The sequence below is a fragment of the Priapulus caudatus genome, unplaced genomic scaffold (assembly GCF_000485595.1).
Source record: "Priapulus caudatus unplaced genomic scaffold, Priapulus_caudatus-5.0.1 Scaffold70, whole genome shotgun sequence".
Taxonomy (NCBI): domain Eukaryota; kingdom Metazoa; phylum Priapulida; class Priapulimorpha; order Priapulimorphida; family Priapulidae; genus Priapulus; species Priapulus caudatus.
Window position 1 is genome coordinate 784,163 of NW_014577131.1, and position 7,826 is coordinate 791,988.

At 42.8% G+C, this 7,826-nt stretch overlaps 1 protein-coding gene across 1 annotated transcript in view; it reads left to right on the forward strand.

Moving 5' to 3' along the window:
* The window catches only part of LOC106821360 (sodium-dependent phosphate transporter 1-like), an 87,635-nt gene that overhangs the window by 33,908 nt on the left and 45,901 nt on the right, over positions 1-7,826 (forward strand). The window lies entirely within an intron of this gene.

Here is a 7,826-nt window from a genome sequence, read left to right on the forward strand (position 1 = left end):
ACTGGTGTGGCAGACGGCGTTCCCGCCGTTGTTTTGAGAGACGATTTTCTTAAGTGCCAACTCCGTGAAGAGTGCCGGAAGCAGAACTGTAAGTGTTCCCGTAAGATTCACCGTGAAATTCCGCGAGTGCTCCGACTCGGACGGCCCAAGGATAGAGAACATGCAGTCCCAATAAAACCAATGTGCCTCGTACTCAGTGATTTTCTACAGGCACCTAGGCTATATTTATATATATGATATCTAACACGATCCCCCAATGCGAGCATCGAATTGTATCCACACCTACGAATACTTCTATTACTACAAGTACATGTTACAATAATTACTAGTAGTAGTAAGTACTACTAGTACTACTAAGTACCAGGACTACTACATTATACTACTACTAGTACTAGTTACTACAGGAGCTAATAATGACAAACTGTGTTTACCGGTACTAGTAAGTTTACTAATATTAATAATGACGACTCCTGTTAGTGTTACTAGTACTCCTACTAAAATATAATAAAATATAATGCTAACTAAATACGAAATCTATTTACTACCAACTTCTTCATGTTTCTATAGCATAGGCCTACTCTCTTTGACCTATTATTGCCGAGTTTCCTGTAAATTCCGTCGAAATCCTACGTCCAACGTACGCTGCCGGCTTGCATTGCTCTCGCGCGCGCGACTGTTGCACGCTTACACTAATATATATAGCAGGTAGGGAAGCGTGCTGCCAAAATTCGCGTCGACGCTCACTTCATTTAAACTTTCACAGCACGAATACACATTCAACAGCTTCCATCTTTGTTTCTCCTTGAACAACAGTATTCACTTGTTATAAAAACATAATGTCTCTGTTCGTAACCGAGCTGTGTCATGCGAAATCACACAAAGACTGACGAAATTCTCTCGCGTTCGCGAACCTTGCCCAGTAATGGAAATGGCTGTCAGCCGCAACACTGCAACGTTTTTGCAACGTTCCAATGGCGAGGCTCGTACGGGAGTTGGAAAGCAGTGCGCCGCCTGCGCGCGCCTATAGGCCCATAGACTGCACTCGTTCCACTCTCCGCGCTTAGCTTAGTCACGTCGATGGGAATCGAGTGGATGCTGAGTGCGTGGGCAGCTAGCAGTCCAGTCTATATATAGCCTCTTGTCTTTGCAGCCATTTCCCATTATGGAGCAGCGTTCGCGAACCGCGAAAATTCGTCAGTTTCTGTGATTTCGCGTGACACAGCTAGGTTACGAACAGAGACATTATGTTTTTATAACAAGTGAACACTGTTCACGTCCCAAATGTTCTGCCCTCTTGTGTCCCCCACTAAAATTGTGGACTGTTCGCTGGCAGCTATGGATGCGTGTCGCGCCGGCGTAACGCCGGCGCACGGATCGATCCATAGCTGCAGCGCTGCATACTTCGTAGGACGCTTCCCCGGATGCGCCTTGCTCGGAACTGCGCGCCAAGATCTGCGCTCAGCACTTCGGTCAACACCTTCTTTCGGCAACGCTTCTCTAGTATCCCGTCTCATCTGGTTTAGTTCTACCTTTTATGTTTACATTACTTTTCACCAATCTACTCAATATCAAAGTCTTCCCCCCCCCCCCATGCAAACGGTTCCATCTCTTTTACGTACATTTCCCTTTTGAACAACCGTTTTCCTGTATCCAACGTGATTTCATGTTACTGCCTACATCGTTCATGTTTGCATTACTGCAGTAATTTCTGTAATTGTTTTCTATTAATGCTGCGCGATTGCCTTCTGTTCACGGGAATCATTTAATAGTAATTCCGTGCGAGTTCGGTTGCGTGGTAATTTCAGGGGGCAAAATACCGGAGTCCGGAATCAAATACTCCTCCGGGCCCGACTTTACTGTTGGACTCCCTGATTTGACATATATGCAGGAGTCCGTGTGACTCCCTGAAAATTCTGCTATACTAACTAGTACGTTCCAGAACACACGGCCTCGCGCGAATTACCGTATTTTTTCAGCAAATGTCCACAGAACATTTGGCAGACATGCAAACCGCATGAATCTTCAACATGCGTTATTGTTTTCAATATCTTTAGTTTTGAACTTCAGATTGCCCGGACTCCCTCGTTTTGCTGCAGACTCCCTCTCTTGAGGGCAGGACTCGCTTGCTCAAAAGTTATTTCTACCCCTGCTAAATGTGTTTCAGGTAGCAGCATCTGGTTGGTGCGTGGCGACCTTCCTTAAGCTTCCCGTCTCCGGCACTCACAGCATAGTCGGCGCCACTCTAGCTTCTCCTCTCGTCGCCCACGGCGCTCTCGGCGCGAACTGGAAGAAACTGGCAGCTGATCAGTACGTTATACCACCGGGTACAGTAAAAACCCGCGTATAAGAACATAGATTTAAGAACATGTTAGGCTAAAATTTCCCATTTAGACCCCTTTACATTAAACCTGTTTTAGGCTAAGATTTTAAAGTAGGTTCTTAATTTCCATGCAGATGAAGACTTAAAAAGAAAACACAGGTAAAATAAAAAAGACGAGCTCAACAATATCGATGCAATACCAAGCCAATGCCAATGCCAATGCCAATGCCAATGCTCAACAATAACAATGCCAGCACCCTGGCATTGTTATTGAGACAACAGTACTGCTTATTCTACTTGCTATACATATTAAAAGTAGAAACAATTAAGAACCTATTTAAGAACCTTTTGAGCTAATTTTTCAGTAAGCACCATTTATATAAGAACATGTTGAGGCTAACTTGGAAAAATCTATGTTCTTATACGCGGGTTTTTACTGTAGAAATTAGTTTGAAAAGTACAGGCCAGCCGCGGCCTGTAGGTTAAAGGGATTTTACAGGCCCGGATCATTCCCCGGATACCGCAGCTTTTTTTTAAATGACTGATTTGACATTTTTACAAATGGTTTATTTTCAGTAATACAACGAACATAGTCAGTGACTACACATAAACCTATTATAACACGTGTGTACACAACAGCAATTCAAAACGAAATGCAAGTAGTGCTAGCACTTTGAGGAATAAATGCATAAATACATGGTGTAAAGTTGGGGAAAGTGTTCAAAAAGATAGGTGAGATGTCCATGTAGATAAATAAAAGTGGTAAAAAGCCGGATCATTTTGCGTTTTGTGAGCGATTTTTTGTGGAACCTTTGGGGAACAGGTGCAGTTGCGAAACCTAGCATAAAAATGTTCTATTATTATAGCCCTGTGGCAACTGTACGCGGGCTATAGTACTATAGCTAGTTTCAGGGCTGCTGGTTCTGTTATTTATATAAATTATATTTTAGCATAGTATATTTTTAGTTTCCTGGTATTTATTAGCTCATCTCACTTTATTAGCTTAGCTAGTCAGATGCACCTTGTAGATTGCACGATCGTCCGTCTGTCCGTCCGTCCGTGCGTGCGTGCGTCCGTCCGTCGTCAACAGTTGGGCACAAATCTTAACCGCTCGACGTACGGTCACGTATTCGGCACATCGGGGGGGGGGGATCGTCAAAACGAGTTGGGATGTCGAAGCTGGGGGTCAAAGTCAAAGGTCAAGAGTGTAAAAAGAAGGGGAACATTCACTCCTTAACTTAAGGTATAGGAGGAAATGCAGAATTGCGGCACAAATCTAAACGGCTCGACCTAGGCTCGTGATAGTCGGTGTATAGCATCATGGTAGAAAAGCCATCACTGTGCCGAAATTGGAGGTCACAGGTCAAAGGTCAATAGGCACAGGGCAGATTTTAGACATTTTCTGAGGACATGGTCTGACAGAGCGATTGAAAAACTTTTTTGTTTTCAGCGGTGACCTAGCTTTTTTATGGCTTTATTGAAGGGACATGAAATGTCCCTTCTGCTGACATGCGAAGAGTAAGTGTCGGATAACCTTTTGACCCTCAAGAGGAGGGTTAAACATGGATTTGTTTACTGTCTGTTAGAAAGAATTTGCTGCCGGTTTGCTAGTAGAATCTATACTCATGCCTGGATGTACGAGGCTACAATGTCACAGTGAAATTTCAAAAGCCTAAATTTGGTTGAAGAAGGTTCCCTAAATTCTATAATTTCTATGGCATTCTGTACTGTCCAGTATTTTACATGTAACGTATGCCACTGCCAGTGGCCACTGCCAGTGCATGTGGTGGTGCTGTGTAGTTTTTGCCTGCGTTAATTAGTTACGGTGGCAGCTCTCTATTGCAGCTGTAGGCTTGCGTGTAGGTAAATGGATGAGTGCTTACCTATTCTGTCTTGCAAATAGTTGTTGCTACTACATACATGGAGCTTCCATCTTTAATCTGAAGACACTTAAACGTATCGCGCCATCTCCTGGCAACTTTCATAACGATCCTAACAAACATTCCTTTGAGAAGGTTCCTGATACCATCCCTGTGCATTCCACTGTTTCGGCGTGTATGTGAACACAATTTGGACTAACAGGGTTTACTAGAATCCCACCACTCCACCACAGAGTCACCGCAGTAGACGTTAGATGAGCGCTGTTCGCTCCGCGGCACTTGTTTTGTTACACTTTCAGTATGCATGTTCTCAAAGATAACTTGGTAATGTGCGGAAGTAGCTCATAGACTGTTTCCTTCAGGATACTTTTTTCTGGCTAACATCACACTTTGTGTTTCAGAGTAGTAATTATTTTCGAACCTGCTGACAATTGATTTATTTTTAATTATTTATAAATATAAAATTAATATATTAATTATTTTATATATATAAAATATTTATTAACTTTTTCAATTTTCCACTCCCATGTAAAGTAAACTATGAACAATCAAGACTAAATTAGATAAATTTGCGTTTTACACGTTGCCAGCACTGAAATGAGATTTTCATTAGGACCCACTAAAATTAATCATGATCCAAAACCATTAATAAAGTTTAGGCATGAATAACAAACATAGCCTAACGTACATAGCAGGGCCGTAGCTAGCAAGGGGCAGCTGGCCCCACCAAAAAAAAGCTTAAAGATTAGAAAATACTCGCGCTAAATGGTTTGGGAGTTTAGGTATGTAAGTAACCTACCTGAAATGGCTGGAAATGGCATTTCAGAGCTTCTATATTCAAAATTTCCTGGGGGAGCGGTCCCCCCCCCACCTAGAAGCGAGCGCCCGCTTCATCTTGTGTCCCCATCCCCCCCCCCCATTACATTAATTCCTAGTATAGCTCCGGCCCTGCATTCACGTGTATGATTTGTTTTTTGTTACAGTTGCATCATGGTTCTCTCTCGTCGTGATGTCTGGATTTGTGTCCTGCTCTTTTGTTCTACCTGATCAACCGATTCATCCTCAAAGCTGTAAGTAATAGCGAGAATGTTGCCCCGTGTTGTATGACACTGGAATCGAATGTTGCTCTGTGTTGTTTGGCACTGGAATAGAGTTGTTGCCCCGTGTTTGTATGACACTGGAATAGAATGTTGCTCGTGTTGTTTGACACTGGAAGAGAATGTTGCTCTGTGTTGTATGACACTGGAATAGAATGTTGCACCATGTTGTATGACACTGGAATCGAGTTGCTCCGTGTTGTATGGCAACTGAATAGAGTGTTGCCCCGTGTTGTATGACACTGGAATCGAATGTTGCTCCGTGTTGTATGGCACTGGAATATGGTGTTGCCCCATGTTGTATGACACTGGAATAGAATGTTGCCCGTGTTGTATGACACTGGAAGAGAATGTTGCTCCGTGTTGTATGACACTGGAATAGAATGTTGCCTCGTGTTGTATGACACTGGAATAGAATGTTGCCCAGTGTATGACACTCTACACACTACAAAGTATATACATGACACTGTAACTGATATATTATAACTGTATTGGTGGAGTGTATGACACTGGAATAGAATGTTGCCCAGTATATGACACTGGAAAAGAATGTTGCCCAGTGTATGACACTGGAATAGAACGTTGCCCCGTGTTGTATGACACTGGGAATAGAATGTTGCCCCGTGTTGTATGACACTAGAGAGAATGTTGCTCCGTGTATGACACTGGAAGAGAATGTTGCCCCGTGTTGTATAACACTGGAATAGAATGTTGCTTCGTGTATGACACTGGAATAGAATGTTCTGCCAGTGTTCTGACACTGCGAAGAGAACTGTTGCTCCGCCTGTATGACACTGGAATAGAATGTTGCCCAGTGTTTGACACTGGAAGAGAATGTTGCTCCGTGTATGACACTGGAATAGAATGTTGCCCAGTGTTTGACACTGGAAGAGAATGTTGCTCCGTGTATGATACTGGAATAGAATGTTGCTCCGTGTATGACACTGGAAGAGAATGTTGCCCAGTGTATGACACTGGAAGAGAATGTTGCCCTGTGTTGTATGACACTGGAATAGAATGTTGCTCCGTGTATGATACTGGAATAGAATGTTGCTCCGTGTATGACACTGGAAGAGAATGTTGCCCAGTGTATGACACTGGAAGAGAATGTTGCCCAGTGTATGACATTAGTCTACACTCTACAAAGTACACTGTAACTGATATATTGTAACTGTATTGATGGAGTATTAATGTCTGACACTGGAACTGTACGGTGGTCTAGACTAAGTCTTGACTGTTTACTCGTGGGCGTGTGTTGGTAAATGTGTTGCAGCGCTGTTTTTGAAGACGGCGTACACACAGGTACCGGTTCCCCATGTGTGTGTGCCAGATTTTCCACATTCAGTGGCTTAGGCTAGTGTTCCAGACCCGCTACAGCCAGCGGTACCAGATTTCCCCAGAGATGTACAGATTTGCAAAAATGCGTTTGAAATGGTTTGAATCTTTACCATGTTTTCGAGAAACCCTTGAAATTTCTTTAATTGATTTTGTATGCGGTTAGGGAGAACTTCTTTGGGATAGTATTTATGCGTTCACTTTCGTGATGTGATAGTATTTATATGATGATATTTATTTACTTTAGTTGCATATTGTTCAATGTTCGTTGATAGTTTAGTAAGTTACGGTTTGTTTCTATTCGTTGGGGTATGTGTAATTTCTTTTGTGTTCTGTTGTTCGGTAGGTTTGTTAATTGTGTTTAGCATTGGCAGCTCAGCAAAGTGATGTATACGTGCATGCTTGCTCGGCGGCTGTGGTCTTGGCATAGACAGTCTAGCTGGCAGAAAGCATTGCTATTTATTGATGACCAGACTATTTGCTATTCCTGAGCATTAAATTGCATGCCTCTTGCTGCTGCACATGTGCGACTGCTAGCTGATGCAGATGGAAGGGATAGCAACTGGGTCTCTTATCTAGGACAGCATCTTTTAAGGGGACAACGTCTAGAATAATTTACATTGCTCTTATTTCGTGGCTTCTGTTGATACTTGATAGTCAGCCAAAATCCAAGCCAATCCAAGCCAGAATTCGTTACTAAATAATACTATACAGGCGGTAGCTGCTATATCATCGTCAGTAAGCTCAGAATAGACAGCTGTTGACGATGCGTTATTAATGCTGTTCGCTGTTTCCTGTGCAGTCGCGGGATGGAAGATTTGACGTGTAGATATTCCTCGATCGTTATGTAAGATTCATTGATTGCAAATCCACGAGTCAATGCAGACTGCGTTTTGCTGGACCGTGACTGCGCTATAGGTGGAAGACAAATAGTGCACGGCTATATATATATATATATATATATATATATTCCCGCTGTTCATATAAAATCTTTAGATTATCGATCGTCATGTAGCGTGGGATGCCGTGTAGACTTCTTGGATGGCAGTGTTCAGAGTGACAAGCAAATCGACGAGTCACAGGAAAGGCGGATCTTTGTTATATTATACAGGAATACAAGTTGCTCATCTCAAAATGCCCGGCGCCTGTGAAGAGTCGAATCAGACTGTAATACCCCAGCAGGGGTAGAACTGT